The sequence below is a fragment of the Podarcis bocagei genome (assembly GCF_964188305.1).
Source record: "Podarcis bocagei genome assembly, chromosome: 8".
Taxonomy (NCBI): Eukaryota; Metazoa; Chordata; class Lepidosauria; order Squamata; family Lacertidae; genus Podarcis; species Podarcis bocagei.
Genome location: NC_138133.1, coordinates 58,777,766 through 58,801,333, shown reverse-complemented (window position 1 = coordinate 58,801,333; position 23,568 = coordinate 58,777,766). Strand labels below are relative to the sequence as shown.

At 42.1% G+C, this 23,568-nt stretch overlaps 1 protein-coding gene across 10 annotated transcripts in view; it reads left to right on the top strand.

The window, feature by feature from the left end:
* NCOA2 (nuclear receptor coactivator 2) overlaps positions 1 to 23,568 on the top strand; it is a 131,412-nt gene that overhangs the window by 10,089 nt on the left and 97,755 nt on the right. For 9 of the 10 annotated variants that reach the window (XM_081204343.1, XM_081204336.1, XM_081204338.1 and 6 more), the window contains exon 2: positions 2,348 to 2,427. The exons of the other annotated variant lie outside the window; for it this stretch is intronic. The gene's annotated coding sequence lies outside the window, so the exon portion shown is untranslated. The remainder of the gene's footprint in view (positions 1 to 2,347; positions 2,428 to 23,568) is intronic. 10 annotated transcript variants of the gene reach the window in all.

The window sequence follows — 23,568 nt, the reverse complement described above, 5'->3', positions numbered from 1 at the left end:
CCATACTAGATATCCTTTTTGAGGTTTTATTACAATCAGGTAGCATATAAATGCTGTGAAATAAAATAATAATTTATTTCCCTGTTTATGCAGAATGGTGATGGTTAGAATGGAGGGTGTAATAGTATACATGACTGGTCCTCACAGTGCCTGGTTTAAGTCTTCTTCCATAGCTGCGCGCAACCCCTCCGCAAGGAGACGCTGCGCGGGGCTAAAGGGGAAGGCAAAACAGCGAGCGGGATCCATCCCGCTCGCTGCCTTGCCTTCTTCCATAGCTGCGCGCAACCCCTCCGCAAGGAGACGCTGCGCGGGGCTAAAGGGGAAGGCAAAACAGCGAGCGGGATCCATCCCGCTCGCTGCCTTGCCTTCTTCCATAGCTGCGCGCAACCCCTCCGCAAGGAGACGCTGCGCGGGGCTAAAGGGGAAGGCAAAACAGCGAGCGGGATCCATCCCGCTCGCTGCCTTGCCTTCTTCCATAGCTGCGCGCAACCCCTCCGCAAGGAGACGCTGCGCGGGGCTATGGCTTCTTTAGCCCTGCGCAGCGTCTCCCGCAAGGAGAGGCTGCATGGGGCTAAAGGGGAAGCCAAAACTTGGCTTGCTCCATAGCTGCGCGCAACCCCTCCGGCAGGGAGAGGTTGTGCGCACCCTGTACGCTGCTCTTTGGGGCTGGGGGGGGATATTTTTTTCTTGATTTCCCCCCCCCTAAAAACTGGGTGCGCCCTATGGTCCGGTGCACCCTATGGTGCGAAAAATACGGTATATTCTACATATTCATGGTCCAACTTAGCAACTTGTCAAGGGTCTAAATCTTTTTCTAATAGTATACTTGCATCTTACTCCTTCCAGCTTTCAGTGTAGAATGAGTTGGTGGACTGACTTGGGTGTGTGTGTAAAATATGTATACACTATAGCATAAATATAGTATAAATTTGTAGAAAATGTGATGTTTACATAAACTGAAGAAATGTAACACCCTTTCTTGGGAAGAAGGGTTGGAATTCTATGTTTAATTTGTGAAGTTATTCACAAAAAGTTAGTGTGAGAATTTGCAAGAACTTAAAAAGTGAATATGTTCAATTCTAACTCTGAAACTTCATACTGTACTTGTGAAGTTGTAAATTGGTCCTGTAATGGTGAAGTTTGTGCCTAGGTTTTTTTGGGGGGGGGGGAGGTGCTGGCATTTTGATCTATTTAGTGGCTGTAAAATGATACAGTAAGACTGCTAGTTTTTTCTTTAAAGCAGAGATGGGCGGAACTTGTGACTGTCCAGATGTTGTTGGATTCTAAGCCATGTCAACTCCATCCAGCATGACCAAATGGTCAGGGATGGTTGAAATTGCAGACCAGCAACACTTGGAGGGCAGTAGCTTCCCCACCTCTGCTCTAAAGCTTACTTTAATTTACATCAGTGCAGATGTCCCAGCCCAGTGAGCTTATGGAGGTAGAGACTGCTCAACAGTCCTTGCATCCTACTGTATTCCTACTTGTGTGAGAACTCTGTGTGCATTTGAATTCTGGAGGATGTCTCTATCTTTTTCAGAATAAATAACATTGTGTTTTAGTGAGTCACTCAGATGTTCTGAGCAGAGGCAGGCCTGCAATCCTGTGCATGCTCACTCACTTCAACAGTAGGACGTGTTTCTAAGTGCACATATCTAGGGATTGGGTGGCATATTCAGTCATTTGCTTACTGTATTCAGTATAGCCGTGTGATAGAATGAGGGGGCAGATTGTTGAGTATCTTGAACCCTATTTTCAAGCAGCAGAATTCTGTGGTTAGATCATCTGATCTGCAAATAGAGTACATTAAACAAACATTTGGGTCTTGTTCGGATGTTGTACAGGCTTCCTTCCCCTTTTTGCACAGCCAGGATTAGCAGTTGTTAACATTTTGCTTTCACATTCTTTTAACTGCAGTTTGTGTCATCTGGTGTGATTAAAACTAACTATGGTTAATTTTCAAGGTTTGTTTTTTTTAAATAAACTGCCTTGTTGAAACCAAGAATATTTTATATTAATCACAATTCACAGTTTGGACAACATGACAAGTCATGGTTAACTGCAAGTAGAAGTGAAAGCTTCTGAACTACACCTCTGAGTGGTGCAGGACGAAGACAGCAGAAGGGAAATGTACAACTTAAAGATGGCTAGACTTAGTCACATAATGCTGAAACACTTTTTAGTGTGATGCCTGGACACAGCCACATTGTTACAGTAGAATTATTTAGAAATGCTTGAGGGAATTGTAATAACTGGGAATGCCGAATACTCTATTTTGTTTTAGCATGAATGACATAATCAGTGGTAAATAGAGAATATTTACAGTTTGTTTGTTTTTGTTTTATAGCATGCTTGAGATGTATCTGAATATTGAACCTTTCAGACACATAACCTGTGCTATTGATTTGACTGCCTCATTGAGTCTTGGTAAGTTGTCTTTAAATAATGCATATTAAAATAGCTATTTTATGAATGAAAATGTAGTTTTATGTAATTGTATCCATAAACTATCCATTTTGTTCTTTGAGAAAGCTGCTGCTCTTTTATTTTTTATTTTTATTTTTTTGCTGAAATTTTGGCCTCATACATGAAAATGATTTGTTGGCTACAATGCACTAAACATTTAATCAGAGGTCAGAGCACCATAAGAAAGTGAGGGAAAGATTGTATCCACTTTGATCACACCTATATCTATCTGGGGTAATGGAAATCCTCTTGTATGGTCACACACACTTAGTTGGTCCAGCTGTAACTCCTAACCATGATTTTATGCTATGTAAATGAGCTCTGCACTTGCACGCATTCTCCTCCCTCACACCCAGTTTCGTTTCAGACCTTAGTTTGCTGTTAGCATCCTAACTGGGCAAAGCAGAATTATAAAACCAGTTTAAACAATGATCTAGAATTCTCATTTGTAGACAAACCATAACGTGTTAGTAAATTGGAAAGTGAGGAAGGAAAGCTGAGTATGCAAGAAGTGAGAGCAAATAAACACAGTGCCTTGTTCATTGCATCTGAACTGGCCTAGAAATTCAGGCTTCTTAAATCAGGCAATTACCGTATTTTTCGCTCTATAGGACGCACTTTTTCCCCTTCAAAAATAAAGGGGAAATGTGTGTGCGTCCTATGGAGCAAAGACACCATAGCCCCGCGACACGCTCCCGACTGGAGAGGTGACGCGCGGCTATGGCAGGAACCTCTACAGCCCCGTGTCACCTCTCCAGCCGGGAGAGCGCGCGCACGGGGCTAAAGCAGCCCCCCGCGACCCTCTCCCGGCTGGAGAGGTGACGCGCGGCTATGGCAGGAGCCTCTATAGCCGCGTGTCACCTCCCCAGCCGGGAGAGAGTCACGGGGGGCTGCTTTAGCCCCGCGCGCGCTCTCCCGGCTGGAGAGGTGACGCGCAGCTATGGCAGGAGCCTCTACAGCCCCGCGTCACCTCTCCAACCGGGAGAGCGCACGCGGGGCTAAAGAAGCACCCCGCGACCCTCTCCCTGCTGGAGAGGTGACGCGCGGCTATGGCAGGAGCCTCTCCGCTGCGCCTTTCCGCTGCTCCCTGACCTGCTCTTTGGGGCTGGTGGTGGGCTTCCCCCGCCCCAAAGAGCAGGTCGAAAGGAACCTGAAGCCTGGAGAGCGAGAGGGGTCAGTACACACCGACCCCTCTCGCTCTCCAGGCTTCCAAGGTAGCCGCCTGAACGCACCTTAAACGGCACCTTGTTTTAGAGCGGGAAAACAAGAGGGGGAAAGTTCTCCCCCTCCCTGTGCAGCGCCTCCTGCCGCTTCACTGAAGGGGCACTGGGCAGAGAGGGGGAGAATTTTTTTTTCTTGTTCTCCCCCCTCTAAAACAAAGTGCGTCCTATTGTCCGGTGTGTCGTATGGTGCGAAAAATACGGTATGTGTGTGTGATATATATAATTTTGATGTCTGAAACGTTAAGGCCAGGGTTGCCAACCATTTCTTGGTCCATGGACATATTTTCACACTAGAGGAATTGTCATGGCACCACACACAAAACAATCTATTATTCTTATTGGTACAGTAGAATAATTATTTCAAGCCTAATTTCATCTGGGCAGAGGGGACCCTGCAGTTACCAGGGAAGATCTCTATGGATCCCTGTGTACCTGTGGGTGTCACAATGGAAGCACCTGCATTAGAGTGTAGCTGTAGACTTGAGGACTATAGTTTACAAAATGTAGTGTGCTTCTCCACCATATCCTTCTAAACAGAGTTTGAATATGAGGGGATTATCAAAAGCAGTTTATGATCTGGCACAGGAACCTTTCTATTGAAAGGTGCTGTGAAATATCCCACAGGAAAGTTTTAAGCCCCTGTACTAGTTACCCTTTTGGAGCCTACTAATAGTTCTTTTGCAACTGTTGTGACCTTAAAATGTAAAGAAAAGCTGTAATTTAATTTTATCAATCTTTTGTACTCACTTATATACTTCAATCAATCAGACCCTTGCTTTCCAAGGGGGTCTTCAACTACCTATATCCTCATCTTAAATTTGATGAATTCGTTACCTATTTTCTGTTCCTGTGACATACTGTACCATTATAAGGTGGCTAAATTGACCTGAATCTCCCATTTCAAATTTTTGTTCATTGGAATTTCTTTTAGCCCAGTAGTTGAGCCACAACTCTCTGTTTTTCAAAGGAGAACCTCCTGATTTGATTGGCTGGAGTTGTAACAGCTGGGAGAGGCTAGCCAGGACTATAACTTTAGCAAGGGAGCTTGGAGGGAGCTCAGTTTACAAGCAAGAGGGAAGCCCCAGATAACAAAGTGACAATATAATGTGAGTGAGCCAGCAGGGTGAAGCTTAGGCAGACTAGACCCCTCCTAACAGATCCGAAATTCCATAGTAAAGAAGCTCAATAAATAATAATTGGTTTCAAATAGAAAGCCAACGGTGTGGGGGGCTATTCAGTGTATTGTATAGAATGTTCCACAAAAAAATGGTTTACCTGCTACACAGAAGTCATGGGTTGTGCTTGGCGTAATGAGCATCTAGCCATCAGAGAGGAAGTTGAGGTTGTTGCATGTGAAAGACATAATTTAGTTGGAATGAACAAATATCCTCCTTGTGTGGTATTCAACTAAGTTTTACCTAGAGCAGACCCAATGAGATGAATGATCATGACTAAGTTAAACCTGTTTAGTAAGTTAGTAAGAGAGAGTGATCAACCATACCAGAGACAAAGGTTGAGAAGTATGAGGATTGAAAAGTGATATTTAGATTATTCAGTGATGAGTTATCAGTGATTTTTGTGATGACATCCTTGTAGTTCCTGCATGTGGACTATCATTTATTGGGCCCATCAGCTCTTGCCTCCCTTCTCCACCATAATGGCTGTGAGGATACAATTAGAAGCTTTTGCTTCATTTTTAACTAACCAAAAGTTAATGTAGTGTCCAAACCCAGACAAACTGTATGGTTTGTTGAAACAAGTTCAAACCGTAATTTATTAAGATGTCTTAATTAAATCATAATAAAATAAACCACAGTTTAGGGTTTGGACATAATGCTTCCAATCGTCTCACAACTGCTGGAGGATACAGGGGCAGGGGTGGTGGTACACAAACCCAGGACTTGTTCATGTAATAGATAAATAATAGTTTGTTATGTCTAGATACAGTCTGTATCTTTTGTAGACAAATTTTAGAAGTATTGCTGGCACAGACATAATCTAGAAAGGCCAGGCTAGTTGCATAGTAGACTAGTGATCTATCTTGGATTGGTTATAGAAGAGACTTGTTGTCTAGATTAAATTTGATACTTTGAATGTACTGCAGACTGAAAAACCTGGATAGTAGGTTTAATATTTCATTGTCAAGATGCCTCTGAATGATATCCTGAGAACTGTAGCCAGTAATGGTGCATGTTAGTCCCACAGGGATGTACAAATACTGGAGAGGAAACTTCTTAAGCACCCAGAGATTAAAACAGCCTTAGTGTGATTTGACCTGTAGATTTCAAGAAGGAGGTATAGTAGTATCTTCTGTGCAAAATCTTATGTAAGTGATGGTTCAGGCTTAAGTAATAGAATACAATATTCCTGAAGATGTAAAGCGTTCTTAGATTCTGCTCCCTACCCAATACGCCCCAAATTGTCTGTAACATGAAAGAAAACACTTCTCCCTTAATGGACCTTTTATGTTTAATCCATTGACTTGGTAGGTGAGTATAGATTTTAATAAAGTAATGTGCGTGAAATTGTGTTATTCCATAGAGATAGCAATTTGGCTTAAATATGTTGCACATTTGATATTTGGCATAAACTTCAGTTAGATATAATATCAGCATATGCTCACATAATATGTTGATGCTGAAGAAAAAGCATATACAAAAGTATTACCAAAATGTCAGAGGAGGGTAGCTGTTTTACTCATATTTTTCCTACTACAACAGATTGTTTAAGGTACCACTGAACAAACTCTCTGATCCAGAGACAGATAGTATAATGTATTCATGTTGAAATCAGTGAGACCTAGTAATGACTGATTAATTTGTCATCTTGAGTTCTGCACGATTTCATGTGACTAACTTTCTCTAGATTGTGGTTAATACTTTTATTGTGACATACACTGACAAAGCAGGTTCTAGCCCACAACAATGTATCATGTGATGTTTTATTGGTATCATTCTTGGGCATGTTTCAGCTGAGGAGCTCATTTTTGTAACATACATTTTTGATTGAACCGTAAATGGGATTGATCAGAGAGATTTATTCCTTAGCAGATGAATAAATCATTTCTTTTTTCATGGTCTCACAAGAGCTACCTGATGCCATTTTCTGCAACCATTTTGTTGCATAGTGTTAAGTGCTGGCCTCCACTGGCAAAGAGAGCACCGCATGTGGTGTATGGAGGTTGCCCAAGTGGCAAGAAAGGTGCTTTCAGTAACCAATGGCAAGTCTTGAAATCAGGTGTTTTGAGGTAGACCTGCGGTGGAAGCTTTGCTTTTGTGGGATCCAAAGTCTGACAGATCCCCAAGGGGCCTGATTTGGGGGCCCTGAGCTACACCATTCTGGAACTGGCACAGTGAACTATGAGAACTCTCCAGCCCTAGTCTTTTGTCCTGGCTGTCACAAGCACCAGGACTTGAGTTACAATGGTCATCTTGTTCTGAGCTGGCCATGTAAACCATGGGTAGGCAAACTAAGGCCCGTGTTATTTGTGGGGCATAGGAATTAGTTCACCCCCCCCAAAAAAAAATATAGTCTGGCGCTCCACAAAGTCTGAGGGACAGTGGACCGGCCCCCTGCTGATAAAGTTTGCTGACCCCTGATGTAAACAGAGATTAAGAATGCACAGTCATACCTTTGCTCCATATTGCACCCATCTCTTATATCCACTTCCTTTTTTAGTGTTAGAGGACTAGATACCAGCTTGTATGTAGTGCTGTGATTTAAAAATATTGTTAAAAAAATATTAATGAATCTTGCATAAAAGGTGTAGGTAGACTAGTTACAGCTCTTGCCCCTCTGCTTCAGATATTGAAACACCAGGAGCTATTTAACATAGGTGGGGAGAGAGAAGTGTACAATTTTTTGTAACCCACCCTGGGACCTTAAGGTGAAAGCGGGGTGAGGAGGACTAACCGCAGAATCATAGATGGTCATGTATTCCATTTATGCAGAGGGTGCAAGTGAGAGGAGGGGGGAGTTCTCTTGTGAGTGTAGTATAGCAGCATTGGGTGCAACCCTATGCTTCCGCTGCATGGATGACAGATGTTATAATTTAATATATCTTGTTGAATGAAATAAAATGGTTTCAAAGTCAGACCTTCATGGCAGATAATTTGCATGTTAAGTATTTATGGAAGTGTGTGGTTTGTCTAGAAATGGATTCAAAGAATAGGAATGTTAGAAAAAATAGTATTTTATGTTGTTTTATGTTGCTTATTCTAAATCTGGGTTTTCACTTTAAAATAATAGTTGTGTAATGGAAAATTGTTTTTCTAATTAAATCTTAAGTTCTGGTAGAGAGGATGTGTTACAGATTTGCCAATGAGGGAAATGTCACTTTAATTTGTGAAGAACACAAACAGGACACCTGAACTCTTACCTCTTCAGAGATGACCTGGTGCATATTTGAAGCCAGATCCCGCCCCCCAAGTATTTGTTAGAAGCCTTACTGAGGATGGTAAAAGATCTACCCAAGTGAGTGCTTGACAGTAAATAGTGCTAATTAAATACAGGGCCTGACAATGACACTGATTCTTGGATGAAGGCCAGTAGATTTGTCTTGGTTTTCAGAAAATTTAATTTTCTAGCTCTGTTTATCTACCAGCTTGTTAAAAGATCTAAGGACACTTCAGTGTGATGATGCCGCTGACTTTGCTGTTTTAAGCTTCTGCTGCAAACAGCTTTTGTATTGTTATTTTCTCAATTTCTGATGCTTAGACTGTGAGTGCTTATGTAACTGAAATGGCACTACCCCCCCACAAAAGGCACGTCCTTACAGACTTGGGCGTGTAAAGTCTGTGTAAGTACAGTAAATGGGGGGGGACTTCTAGGAGTGATGAGTATGCTCAGTAGCTATGCAGTGCTGACTGACAGTTGGGTTGGCAGAAGAAAAAAGGGGAGGTGGAACGGAATCAAGTGTACTTCATCTGGCAACATTTTGTTATAGGTCCCACTTGTTTTTTATTGTAGTAGTAAAAACATATGCATATACTTACTCACTTGGTGTTGTGTTAAAATGATTGTTGCAGTTCAAGTTTGTAAGTATTTGATGATTCGTAAGTATTGATGCTCTGGTTTGTGCCCAGTATTTCTCTCAATTGCAGCCAGAAGGGTACGACTAGCAAGCAAGTGAAATGGTATGTTCAAACAAGAATGTCTCTTGCAGTTTCTTTGTATAGCTTAAAATATGCATTTTGACCTTTTTATTTCTATTACTGAGGCTTGGTATGTACCCCTGCTGTTTATGCAAGGCTGGAATCCCAGGATTTGGTGGCAGTGTCCAGAACTGCAGTTTTGAGCTGCTGATAATGGTTACTTCCACACTAGCAATGGGTGAAAGGTAACAGCCATGCCACAGAGGCATACAAAGCAGTTATCGCTATGATTTTTCACATGTAGTTGCATCAAAACTTGGCTGTTCTTGTACTGATAGTGGCATGAGCTTCAGCTTCTTTACTTTCAGGAAATATTAGAAAGTTATTATTACAGCATATAATTAGTAGATCTCTTGAAATAATTGATAAAAATGTCAGACCCACTAAAGGATGGCTAATGGGGGATTCATGGAGATCAGTTCCATAGCAAAGCTGAGAAGGGATGTCAAAGCCCTACATGCAGTTGTAGCATCTTCTTCCTCTGGCAGTGAAGTTCAGTTATTTAGAGGTGTAATTTTTAATCAGCACACCACACAGTGTGTGTATGTTCATGGAGGGGGGCATAAGGGTCCTGTTGCTGCTGCAGTTTTGTGAACACTACTTCTGCCAACAGTGTGACGTTGTTGCTCCTCAAGTACACTTGCTTAGAAGGAAGTGCACACAAATGTCACCTTAATCCCCAAAGAGCTTCACTTGCTATGTCCCTGTGGAATGAATGAAATGCTTTCAGATTCAGGCAATGTGCTACTCTTCCTTTTCAAGTAAATTTATGTAACAGGCACAGCAGTACACTATTTGAATCCCAAAGAGTCATGCCACATTGTAGCAGAGGACCAGCAAAGCAAAAACTTCTGTATTGCTTCTCCTTTCTTTCAAGTAAATTTCAAGCTTATTTTATGAAGGGTGACAGATTTGGGGCTAGGAATAACTTCGACTATGCCTGTCCCAAATAATTCCCCACCCAAATTTCCAGTTGGGCTACATAAGGCAAATAAGCACTTTGCTACCATTTGTGGTTAGTGGTTGGTGGGTGTTTGCATCTGTGAGACACAAGCTACCAGTATCATTGTAGCTTCAGCACTAATTCGCATGTTGAAAAGATGCCCCCTGCCCCCAAAAAACAAGTCTTGTTGTGTTGTTGGCATTGCATACGAGAAGACAGTGTAAGCGATATGAGAGAGCCGAATCAAGCATTGCTGCAAAAAGTTGCTACTTACACTTTTTCTAAGGCATTGGATAATATATAACAGTTCTTGAGATTTTTTTTATTACTGAACTGGAAATAAAACTGAGCGGACTGGTGTGTAGCTTAATAAATGCTAGCTTGTGGCCTGGTTTGCATGCAGTGCTATGCTGAACTATGACACAGCACAAATGAGCCAGTGTGCAGGCTCCTAGAGAGCAGATGCTGGCCACACTAAAATCCATGCTCCAAGTTACTACAGAGTGGACTTCTAAGATCTTTGGAACTTGCGGAAGAAACTCTCACAGTCACAGACCACAGTGATCTACAATGTGTATAAAGAATTACGTGGTCTCTCAAGTAACCTGGTTCTTAGCTGCATAGGGCCTTATATGTTAGTACCAACATCTTGTACTTGGCCCAGTAGCAGATTGGCAGCCAGTGCAAATCCTTCTAGCAGGCTGCTTTATGCAGGTGGCAGTTTGCCAGAGTATAAGTCATAGGGTACTGCTGCAGTCTGTTTAGTTGTAAATTTTGTGGTTATTCGCTCAGTGTATACCCTCGGTTAAAATTTGTGTTCTGGGTTATTTCCATTGCATCAATATAGCTGTAATAGTGAGGAGAATGTGACCTATTGTTGAAGATAAACATTTCCTGCCCCTGCCCCAAGAAAGGGGGGAAATGGAGAGTGTACTTAAAACCTTTCATTGGGCCCCTTCCCCCCAATTTTTTTTTTAGTATTAAACTTCCTGTTTGCACTACAGAACAGATGGACGTCTAAAATGCAGCGTCAGGAAACTTTTTTAGTGTTTGCAGCATTCCTAACAGAGAAGCTCATTTTGCATGTGCTGAATTTATAGAGAAGCAATAGAGGACATTTATTAGCTTTTGCTTCTTGTTGGGAAGGAGACGAGTAAGCAGCTCCACATGGCTGGCATTTTAGAGAATGGAAGAGTGGCCCTTCTTGAAGTTATGTTTGTGGTGATGCAAATGTGTGGTGCTGTCTGCTTCCAAGAGCTATGAGGATGATCAGTGCAGCCATTTTGCAGAATCTACTGACTTGTCCTGCTTAACAGACAAAAATTGCTCATATTTGGCATGATTTGGGTCTTACTAATCTTTCTGCCTCAATAACCATAGGTGTAGATAGAAAGACCAGTTAAGAGTGGATAGGTTTTGGATTGCATACTGGCACAGGGAAGGTGCTTCATGGGATAATAGAAACAAGCAAGGGATCATGAGGAAATAGTGACACAGCTGCAGAATCTGACAGATATTTATGGTTATATTGTAATATGAAGGCAGAAGGATCTGTATCCCAGAGACACTTGGGACACAGGTCATTCTTGCTGTTTTTCATCGTTTCTCAGGTTTGCAACTTTAGGGTTACCCTGGTTCCTTAATTATATCTGGACCATTTGGCTGCAGTGGTGTCTGTGGAGTTAGTGGAGCACTGTGGAGGCAGTGCTGTCATTCTTTTAGGGATTTTTATCCTATCTTTTGAGTTCTCTCCGCACACCCCCTGGAGTGTCACAGATGCACAAAAACAAAATACAGTTAATACAATGGAGCAACAACATATTTTTTAAAGAGTTGAATAAAACCAGCATAAAACTTATTCTGTCATGGATTAAAAATCAATTACAATTTTATGGGAGATAAAAAAGGGAGATTAAAAAGGGTTTTGTCTGGCACTGAAGAGGTAACAAAGTAGGCACCAGGTGAACATTGTTGGGGAGAGCATCACAGCATGCGTGTTTGACTGCTTTGTATTTTAGCCTTAGTTCTTGCATTGCTGTTTTCCTTTTTCTACATAGTGATATAACACTGTACATTGTGATTTAGAAAGCTACATTCTGATTTCAGTATTGTGAATATATAGTACTTGTTCAAACACAAGTTTATCTCAGTTTATTGCCTTGTAACCACAGATTGAAGTTGTAAGTTAAAATTAGTGTAAGGAGTCATCATGCCTTAAATAAAACAGTAAAACGAGTTTATTTTGTGTTTTCACTTGGTAAAATTCACCCTTGCCTCATTAGATATTTGGCTAACACATAAAGCAACTACTGTTGTAAATTCTTATGATTTCTGCTTCATTGTAGTTTTATCATAGATTGTAGTTTACAAGATAAGTCCATTGCTTAGAGTGGCTCTGTTCTGTGTATAAACTACGTTTCAATATCACCTGGAGTGTTTAGTCCTCAGAAAATGAAGGGGCATGCTGATTCTTAACTCTGAATTAGTATAGCTATAAAAAAGAAAATGAAATCTGTTTTGTCACAAGTCTTGTAAAAGAGAACTTATTTAGCAACTGTTAAAGATGGAGGTGCTTTTCGCATACTAGTTTAGGCTGTTGGGACTAGAATGTTATTGTGTCTGGTTTTGTGTTTTTTAAAAATAAGCTTAAAATATCCATCACCATGATGGTTTTATCTGTATTGACACTATTTCAAACTGTTTCAGTATTTTCAAACAAAAGATATAGGCTGCAATCCTATGTACTTTTCTGGAAGTAAAGGTAAATAAAGGTAAAGAGACCCCTGACTGTTAAGGTCCAGTCGTGACCGACTCTGGGGTTGCGGCGCTCATCTTGCTTTATTGGACGAGGGAGCTGGCGTACAGCTTCCGGGTCATGTGGCCAGCATGACTAAGCCACTTCTGGAGAACCAGAGCAGCGCACGGAAACGCCGTTTACCTTCTCGCCGGAGTGGTACCTATTTATTTACTTGCACTTTGACGTGCTTTTGAACTGCTAGGTGGGCAGGAACTGGGACCGAGCAACGGGAGCTCACCCCATTGCAGGGAGTTGAACCGCTGACCTTCTGATCGGCAAGCCCTAGGCTCTGTGAAGCAGTCCCACTGAATTTAGTGGAGCTTCCTTATGAGTACAGTGGTACCTCGGGTTACATACGCTTCAGGTTACAGACTCCACTAACCCAGAGATAGTGCTTCAGGTTAAGAACTTTGCTTCAGGATGAGAACAGAAATTGTGCTGCGGCGGCGCGGCAGCAGCAGGAGGCCCCATTAGCTAAATTGGTCTTCAGGTTAAGAACAGTTTCAGGTTAAATATGGACCTCCGGAACAAATGTAAGTACTTAACACGAGGTACCACTGTAATTAGGCATATGATAGTGTTTTATAGTGGACATTTTATCCCACAAATGCTCTTTACTATCTGTTTCTTTGGTTTGGTGAATACTAACCAACTTCTAGGGGTTTGTGTGTTGAATTGCATTTTTTATTGCAGTCATATTGTTTAGTTCAGTTGAATCCCCCCCAAAAACGTGACCCGTCAGCCCCTTCTCCCTCCTTGGGGAAAAGGGCCCAAGAGCCACAAACACGCTCCACGTGCTCTTTAAAGGGAGTGCGGCTCTTGGCTGGCTTTTGCGGGAGGTGGGGGAAGGGACAGAGGGCTTCATAGCCGCTCGCAGCCTCTTCTGCGCAGGGGGAGCCTTCATCCCGCTGCCCTGAAGAGGCTTCGCGCAGCTATCCCAGAAGCCAGAACAGCAAGAGGCTATCCCAGAAGCCAGATCCCTCTTGCTGTGCTGGCCTCTGGGATTCAGATTTTTTTTTCTTGTTTTCCTCCTCCAAAAACTAGGTGCACCTTATGGTCTGGTGTGTCTTATAGAGCGAAAAATACGGTATTCGTAATACTATGGATGCATTGATACACAGGACTGCAACAATGTATCTGTGTGAACACTTAGTGTACAGTATTTTAAATTATTTCAAGTTTCATAGTTAAACACAAAACAACTTATTTCTCCTTTCACTATGCTTTCTTTCATCCAAAATATGTTGAACGCTTTCCAAAAGCAAATTTTTGGAGTTGTGGCATAGTTATACTAGACTTTTATAAGGACAGTAATTTTCATTTTAAATATAAAAGTCTTAACATGTCTAGCTCTGTGCAAGAATAATTTTTTTTGTCTTATTCTATATTATCAACTTTTAAAGGATATAGTTTGATTACAGGGCAGGATTCATAGCCTCAGCACAATCATTGTTGTTATGTTGTTTTCTACCACACATTGCTATGGCTTGACAGCTAACTGCTGTTGTGAAAACTGGATTCTGTGCCAGACACCTTTTAATCATACTTAATGAGAGTGACATCTTGGTATTTGTAGCATATAGGCCTTTTCATAACTTCTGCAGAAAAATGTTTGGTCCTTGTTTTTTATTTTATTTTACTGAGGCCAGTAAAATGTTCTGTTCAAACTTGAATAGGTATGTAGACTTGTTTTGTTGCAAATCGTGTCTGCATTTTTAAAATATCAGGCTCCTCCCTCAACTATCAACCACAGTTATTCCATCAATCTATAGGAGGGGGAGAGAGATGGGAGTGTAGGGGCTTTTCATCAGCTCTGCTGAAAGAGCAGCAGCTTTTGGCTTCTCATCTCCCTGAAATCTTTCCATTGTAGCTGATTGCTACATAAACTCTGTAGCTAATAAAAAGTACCCAAGTTATCCATTTTCCTCCTCCCCAATCCTTTTTCCTTTTTGTGCCATGTATTTTATATTGTAAGAATCTTTTGATTGACATTTGTGTTCTCGGAGCCTTTTTTGGCCAAAGAGTAGGATAAAAATGTTTTAAATAAATCAGATATTAATAGTAATAATTTTGTACCCGACCCATCTGACTGGGTTCCCCCAGCCACTCTAACATACATTAGTGAGAGATTGTTCACAACATAAAAATCCAAATTGAGAATACAACATACATGATAAAACAATAACAACAGCTCCCAATACAGAATGTTCAGTCAACCAAAAGTCTTGTTGTAGAGAAACATTTTCACCTGGCACCTAAAGGTGAGCCTCTCTGGGGAGAGCATTCCACAAATGGGGAGCCACTGCAGGAAAGGCCCTTGTGTTGCTGCCCTCCAGCCCTCTCAATGAGGCATATGGAGAGGGGCCCCAGATGCTGATAGCAGGGTCCGGATTGGTTCAGATACCTCCTTTTTAAGTGTTCTAGGCAGTTACCTGCTGTAATGTGGTTCCATTGTTTCTTTGTGGTAAGTTGAGATAAAACGTAGTGAGCATAGCCGTTTAGCTAGTAATGAGTATGGGTGAAGATTCTACTTTTTAATGGTCAGATATACTTGGTTTTTTATGATCTCTCCCCCCTCCCAAAGCTAACCATTTCCTAATGATTCTAATCTAATAATTGATGCTTTCCCCAGAGCTCATTGTTAGACAGTTAAGACTGAAAATGTGGATTCATAGTTCTTCTATCCTGCTTTGTTATTGGTCTGCAAAGTGGTATGTTAATTATTGGAACTCCAGCTCTGTTCTAGCCCTGGAGTGTATTGGGGACAGGTTTCAGTGGAAGCAAATCTGGTTTTGAATACTGCTGCCTTCTTCTAAAAAGAATAAGAATCTCTCAGTCTAACAAAATGTGTTCTTTCATAAGAGAATGAAAGCTCAAAGTTTTATCTAGAAGCTGTGTTTTTGAAACATATGTTGAAACCAGCCTGTCTCTTGGGTTAAAGTACATATGAAAACTATACTATATACACATTTGACCATAGCAACAGAAAGTTGGCTTAAATTAAAAATCTAAGATGTCCAGGCTCAGACTTTGGCCAGCTCTCAGAGATGGATAGCAGCTGGTTTGCCTTTCCATTCTTGCAGGAATGTAGCAAATGTTGTGGGCTGAAAGGAGGAGGAAGGATAAAAAATTTAGTGCCATAGGTCAAAATCAGCTTCTTTAAATAGTACCTGCCCCGATGAGCAGTGGTGGGAAGAGATCTATGTGGATGATGAAGAAGGTGTACTGTGTTTGACAATCCATAAGTAGGATTTCTGTGGATGAATATTTTATCTGCTTCTGTATTTAAGATTAATATGAACCACGAGAGTTCTGTAAAAAGATGCAACTGGCAATGAAAAGGAAAAAAAGACATCTTTGCCTACACAACTACTATATTTAACCAGTGCTAGTATATTCATTTTTGCCAGGTCCTTTGCACAATATATTGCATTGATGTACTGTACAATATATTGCATTTACACTTGATTTTAAAATTGCTTTTTTAAAGATAGTACTGTTTTAACAGCCAGTCATACTTCATCAGTCTTCCTAGTTGTGCCTCAGACTTGAAGCCCTGTTAGAATTTCTGAAACCAGTTTTGCTATTCCTGGTCTTGTACACTACATTAGAGGTGTCAAGCATTGACTGTAGGCCTGTCAATGCTGTCAGGTGCAGTAATTTAATTACCAGCTGCAACAACAGTAGTAGGTCTGACTGTTCAAGAAACTAGCTTCCATAAGATGTTACATCGTTTTCTAAAGCGGTTGGCCTGGTTTAGCTTAACACAACTTAACACCTGTTAAGTTTAAATGTATGACTGCTCTGTGTGTTGAACACTGTTTCCTTAAGCAGTAGAAAATTAATCATGGAGTTTGAACTAAATTGGTTTCTCCCCATAAAGAAATAAAGCATTTTTCCTGATCGTTAGTCGGTGGGTGGTGGTTTTTGTTTTTGTTTAATCGCCCCATTTCCAGGTATTACATATAAAGAACTTCCGGAGATACACACCTTGATGTGTATTCTAAACAACAAGGGAGTTATGTAAGCATCCTGAACATAGTTTCTCTTATTTTATCTCAAGTCTCTATCAGGGTAGGATTGTGAGAATACAATGTGTCCTAGTACAGGTGCAATGCTCAACCTTGGAGAGATCGCCGTAATCCCTAACAGAGCCCTGATTCTGCCCTGCCCCTCTGCTTCCAGCATGCATGTAAGTAACACAACATGCAGTTAATATGGAACAGGTATCCCCATCTCATAACCCCACGATACATAGACCTCTAATTCCCTAAGCTACTCTGCTATGTTGCCTGCACACAGGCACATATTGGAGAAGGGGAGAAATGGGGTTGCTAAGTCCTATGGCAAGGATAGCCAACATGGTGCCCTCCATAATTTGTTGGACTCTACTTTGATCCCTAACCATTTTCCATGCTGACTGGGACTGATGTGGGTTGAACTCCAACATTACATGGATGGCATTATATTGGCTACCCCTAAAGTCTGGAGATTCCTTTGCCTATGGTCACTCTGCCCATGTTTGAAAGATCATGTCCAAATAAGGGGGGAAAACAAGGAAACCTCAAATATTACTAATCCCATATTTATTAGTTCTGATACCACTCCCACTCACTGGTCTTTCTGAAGTGAAGGGAATATATTCATGCATGCAGAAATTTTGGTGTTAAATTTGATGTTTATAGATGGAGCTCCTAAAAATCGCATGAATTCTATGAGAAAGTTCTGTTCCTTCATTGTATACCTGAATTTAGCCATTTGAAACCATGATATAAGCTTTTGCTCTTTACTTCATTTCCTTGCAGTTGATGAATTTTGATGCAGCCTCATCGTGCATTATTACTGTTTGTTCATTTTCAGTGGGGGCATGTGTGGGTATTCTGATGTTAGTCATATTTGGAACGAGTGGAGGTAGTGCAGACGCAGTAGAGCTTGTGATGTCAATGTGATCTTTATTTGAGTATGAAGTTGAAAGACAAGTTTCCAGTGCACAGTACAGCGACAGGCCAAAGCCTGCTCTAAGGCGGCTCCAAAGCACTCACAGGCAGCCTGTCGCTGTACTGTGAATTGAGGTAAGCTAAAAATGGAGGTGCACACTCATCTTGATTCCTATGCAGGCAACATTTAGCAAGTTCTTTTGCAAAATGGCTTGCTTTGCTGCTGTCTGCTTAATCTTGTTTCAGTATGTGTTGCAGATTTCCACTTGCAGGTTTTGCCGGTGAGAATATCAATCAGCTGTAAGCATTCAGAATGGGAAGTTTATCTTTGTGGAATATATATATATATATATATATATATATATATATGTTTTGGTGTCTTCGGGTGTCTTCCCGTGTAAGAGTTGGGGTGTCTAGGCGACGTTTCGACGAGGTCTCACTCGTCATCTTCAGGCTGGTGCTTTCGGCTTCTTGTTACTAGAACAGAGCAGGATCTCAGTGTTTGAGTTCCTATAAATACTGTTGAGGGGGTGTGGTGTATAGCCTCCAACGTTCTGGGCAGAGAGGAAGTTCCTAGGTTAATGTGCCTTTTCTTCTTTTGTTCATTAATTACTTGAGGGATATCTTGAGTGATTACTTGAGTGATATTCTGAGTACCACTTAGGAGGGTCATTAGGTGTGGATTAGTTGCTAAAGCTTTCGTGTCTTGACCTCTTGACCTTGTAAAGAGTTTTTCTGAGAAGATGGCTGTACTGCACTTAGTTGTGCTCTGGCTTGGCTTCGTGTATAGGGGCGAGCTGTGGTTTTGTGCCCTGTGCCAGCCAGATCTGTGTAGGGATCGCAGGGGGGTGCAGCATCCGGAGGTGCCACTATGGTTTGGCTACTGGATGGTGTCTGTAATTTATCTGTGGAGAGGGTCTGGGTTTGGGTCTGGTGTGGTTGATTGGAGATGGCGTTCTGTGTGCCTCTGGTTCTGGTGTCGGTTTTTGTGGGGAGGGCTAATTTCCAGATGTCTGGCAGGCGGGACGTGTCGTCACGCTTGTTCATGTTGTGAGGGTGTTTCTCTATCTCGATGGCTTCCATGATTATTCTCTTGTGGTGATGTTCCATGTTAAAGAGCAATTTGGAATCTGCAAAATTAATTTCGTGTCCTGTTTCTTTCATGTGTTGGTAAAGAGAGGAAGTTTTTTCTTCTTTTTTGACGGCATTCTTGTGTTCTGCGATACGTGCATTTATTCGTCTGTTTGTTTGTCCAATGTACGTGGCTGGGCAGACTTTGCAGGGTATTTCATAGACCCCTTGGTTTTCTAACTGGATTTTATCTTTTGGGTTTCTGAGGATATTGGCTATTTTTTGGTTGGTGCAAAAGGCTGTTTTGATATTGTGTTTATGGAGGATTTTGCTAATTTTATCTGTAGTGCCCTTGATATAAGGAAGGAGGGCCATGCCATTGTTTTCTTCTGTGTCTTGGTTTTTGGGGGGTGTTTCTTTTTGGATTAGCTTCGTAACCCTGTTTTGCTGGTATCCGTTGGCGATTAACACATTTGAGAGATTCTGTAACTCAGTTGTCAAGTGGTCTTTGTCAGCCAGGCGTTTGGTTCTGGAGATGAGAGTCTTGGCTACGGAGTTTATTTGTGCAGGGTGGTGGTGTGATTGTGCATGTAAGTAGCGGTTGGTGTGTGTTTTTTTCCGGTAGATAGTGTGTCCTAGGGAGCCATCAGGTTTTTTGTAGATTAGGACGTCAAGGAAGGGAAGTTGGTTGTTGGCTTCTATTTCCATAGTGAATTGTATTTTGGGGTGTAGGCTGTTGAGATGTGTGAGGAAGCTATCTAGTTTTTCCTTCCCGTGTGGCCAAATTACAAAGGTGTCGTCAACATATCTGAGCCAAAGTTTGGGTTTGTGTTCTGACTTGTCTAAAGCATTGGTTTCAAAGTGTTCCATGTACAGATTTGCGATGACCGGTGAGAGGGGTGATCCCATAGGTGCTCCTTCTATCTGTTTGTATCTTTGTCCATTGTGGATGAAGTACGTGTTGGTTAGGCAGTGGTTGGTCAGGTCCAGGATGTATTCGGGGGGATTGTATTTGTTTTGAATGGCTGTCAAGGCTTCATTAATGGGCACTTGTGTGAAGAGAGATACAACATCGAAGCTCACAAGTAGGTCATCGGGATGTAGGTTTTGCTTCTTTATTGTTTCTATGAACTGGAAGGAGTTTGTAACGTGTGAAGCGATAGATTCTGCATAGGGCTGAAGTTGCTTAGCGAGAAATTTAGCGAGATTTTGTAGAGGTGAGCCTATGGAGCTGACTATTGGTCTGAGTGGTGTTCCTTCTTTGTGTATCTTGGGGAGACCGTAGAGTTTGGGGCATCTGGATGATTTTTCTCTGGGGATGATTCTTAGCTGGATTTCTTCACTGATAGGAGAGGCTTTTATTTTGGATTTGGTGGTTTTTTCCAGATAGGTGGTGGGATCTGTTTTTATAGGTTGGTAGGTAGGGTCTTGGAGTAGATTTGATAGTTTTGCTTGGTAGTCCGATGTGTTCATCACAACAGTGGCATTACCTTTGTCTGCTGGGAGAATGATTATGTTGTTGTCTTTCCTCAGGTTGGTGAGTGCTTTCTGTTCTTCTTTGTGTAAATTGCTTCTGGGTGGTTTGCTGGAGCAGAGGATGTTGGTGACTTCAAGTCTGATTTTATTGGCTTCATCTGGGTTGATTTTGGTTAGGCTAGCTTCGACTCCGCATATGATGTTTTCCGTGGGGATGCGTCTCGGGGCGACTGCAAAGTTGAAACCTTTGGAGAGTACTTTGGTTTCAGTTGAGGTGAGGATCCTGTCTGATATGTTATGTACTGTTTGTTTCATGGGTTGTTGTGGAGGGTGGCTGGGCTTCTGGCGTTTCTCTAGTTTGTGGAGTTTGTTGGTGTGTATGTCTGTCTTATGTGAGGACTCTGTTTCAGCTCTCCAAACGGCTAGTTGTTTGCATTTGTCCCAGAGTGCAGGGTGGATTTTGTTACAGAGTTTGAGGTGAAGAGTGAGCAGATCTTTGTTGGTTTGGTTTAGTAGGTATCTTTTCTTATGTAGTTCGTTTCTGATTAGGGATAGTTCAGTTCGTTTCAGGATCCTTTCGGTAGCTGGGGTTTTAGAGTGGAATTTAAGTTGGAAGCATGTGGGAATTAAGTTGTTGTCTCGGCAGTTGCGTAGGAACAAGAGATCACATAAGATGGTGGCTCTTCGGATTTCTAGTTTCTCGTAGGTTCTTGTCAGCTGGAAGGTTTCCTCCCCGTAGAGGTGAGATATTTGCTTTCGTAGATTTTCACGGGTACAGGAATGTAGGTTTTGGTGTCTTCGGGTGTCTTCCCGTGTAAGAGTTGGGGTGTCTAGGCGACGTTTCGACGAGGTCTCACTCGTCATCTTCAGGCTGGTGCTTTCGGCTTCTTGTTACTAGAACAGAGCAGGATCTCAGTGTTTGAGTTCCTATAAATACTGTTGAGGGGGTGTGGTGTATAGCCTCCAACGTTCTGGGCAGAGAGGAAGTTCCTAGGTTAATGTGCCTTTTCTTCTTTTGTTCATTAATTACTTGAGGGATATCTTGAGTGATTACTTGAGTGATATTCTGAGTACCACTTAGGAGGGTCATTAGGTGTGGATTAGTTGCTAAAGCTTTCGTGTCTTGACCTCTTGACCTTGTAAAGAGTTTTTCTGAGAAGATGGCTGTACTGCACTTAGTTGTGCTCTGGCTTGGCTTCGTGTATAGGGGCGAGCTGTGGTTTTGTGCCCTGTGCCAGCCAGATCTGTGTAGGGATCGCAGGGGGGTGCAGCATCCGGAGGTGCCACTATGGTTTGGCTACTGGATGGTGTCTGTAATTTATCTGTGGAGAGGGTCTGGGTTTGGGTCTGGTGTGGTTGATTGGAGATGGCGTTCTGTGTGCCTCTGGTTCTGGTGTCGGTTTTTGTGGGGAGGGCTAATTTCCAGATGTCTGGCAGGCGGGACGTGTCGTCACGCTTGTTCATGTTGTGAGGGTGTTTCTCTATCTCGATGGCTTCCATGATTATTCTCTTGTGGTGATGTTCCATGTTAAAGAGCAATTTGGAATCTGCAAAATTAATTTCGTGTCCTGTTTCTTTCATGTGTTGGTAAAGAGAGGAAGTTTTTTCTTCTTTTTTGACGGCATTCTTGTGTTCTGCGATACGTGCATTTATTCGTCTGTTTGTTTGTCCAATGTACGTGGCTGGGCAGACTTTGCAGGGTATTTCATAGACCCCTTGGTTTTCTAACTGGATTTTATCTTTTGGGTTTCTGAGGATATTGGCTATTTTTTGGTTGGTGCAAAAGGCTGTTTTGATATTGTGTTTATGGAGGATTTTGCTAATTTTATCTGTAGTGCCCTTGATATAAGGAAGGAGGGCCATGCCATTGTTTTCTTCTGTGTCTTGGTTTTTGGGGGGTGTTTCTTTTTGGATTAGCTTCGTAACCCTGTTTTGCTGGTATCCGTTGGCGATTAACACATTTGAGAGATTCTGTAACTCAGTTGTCAAGTGGTCTTTGTCAGCCAGGCGTTTGGTTCTGGAGATGAGAGTCTTGGCTACGGAGTTTATTTGTGCAGGGTGGTGGTGTGATTGTGCATGTAAGTAGCGGTTGGTGTGTGTTTTTTTCCGGTAGATAGTGTGTCCTAGGGAGCCATCAGGTTTTTTGTAGATTAGGACGTCAAGGAAGGGAAGTTGGTTGTTGGCTTCTATTTCCATAGTGAATTGTATTTTGGGGTGTAGGCTGTTGAGATGTGTGAGGAAGCTATCTAGTTTTTCCTTCCCGTGTGGCCAAATTACAAAGGTGTCGTCAACATATCTGAGCCAAAGTTTGGGTTTGTGTTCTGACTTGTCTAAAGCATTGGTTTCAAAGTGTTCCATGTACAGATTTGCGATGACCGGTGAGAGGGGTGATCCCATAGGTGCTCCTTCTATCTGTTTGTATCTTTGTCCATTGTGGATGAAGTACGTGTTGGTTAGGCAGTGGTTGGTCAGGTCCAGGATGTATTCGGGGGGATTGTATTTGTTTTGAATGGCTGTCAAGGCTTCATTAATGGGCACTTGTGTGAAGAGAGATACAACATCGAAGCTCACAAGTAGGTCATCGGGATGTAGGTTTTGCTTCTTTATTGTTTCTATGAACTGGAAGGAGTTTGTAACGTGTGAAGCGATAGATTCTGCATAGGGCTGAAGTTGCTTAGCGAGAAATTTAGCGAGATTTTGTAGAGGTGAGCCTATGGAGCTGACTATTGGTCTGAGTGGTGTTCCTTCTTTGTGTATCTTGGGGAGACCGTAGAGTTTGGGGCATCTGGATGATTTTTCTCTGGGGATGATTCTTAGCTGGATTTCTTCACTGATAGGAGAGGCTTTTATTTTGGATTTGGTGGTTTTTTCCAGATAGGTGGTGGGATCTGTTTTTATAGGTTGGTAGGTAGGGTCTTGGAGTAGATTTGATAGTTTTGCTTGGTAGTCCGATGTGTTCATCACAACAGTGGCATTACCTTTGTCTGCTGGGAGAATGATTATGTTGTTGTCTTTCCTCAGGTTGGTGAGTGCTTTCTGTTCTTCTTTGTGTAAATTGCTTCTGGGTGGTTTGCTGGAGCAGAGGATGTTGGTGACTTCAAGTCTGATTTTATTGGCTTCATCTGGGTTGATTTTGGTTAGGCTAGCTTCGACTCCGCATATGATGTTTTCCGTGGGGATGCGTCTCGGGGCGACTGCAAAGTTGAAACCTTTGGAGAGTACTTTGGTTTCAGTTGAGGTGAGGATCCTGTCTGATATGTTATGTACTGTTTGTTTCATGGGTTGTTGTGGAGGGTGGCTGGGCTTCTGGCGTTTCTCTAGTTTGTGGAGTTTGTTGGTGTGTATGTCTGTCTTATGTGAGGACTCTGTTTCAGCTCTCCAAACGGCTAGTTGTTTGCATTTGTCCCAGAGTGCAGGGTGGATTTTGTTACAGAGTTTGAGGTGAAGAGTGAGCAGATCTTTGTTGGTTTGGTTTAGTAGGTATCTTTTCTTATGTAGTTCG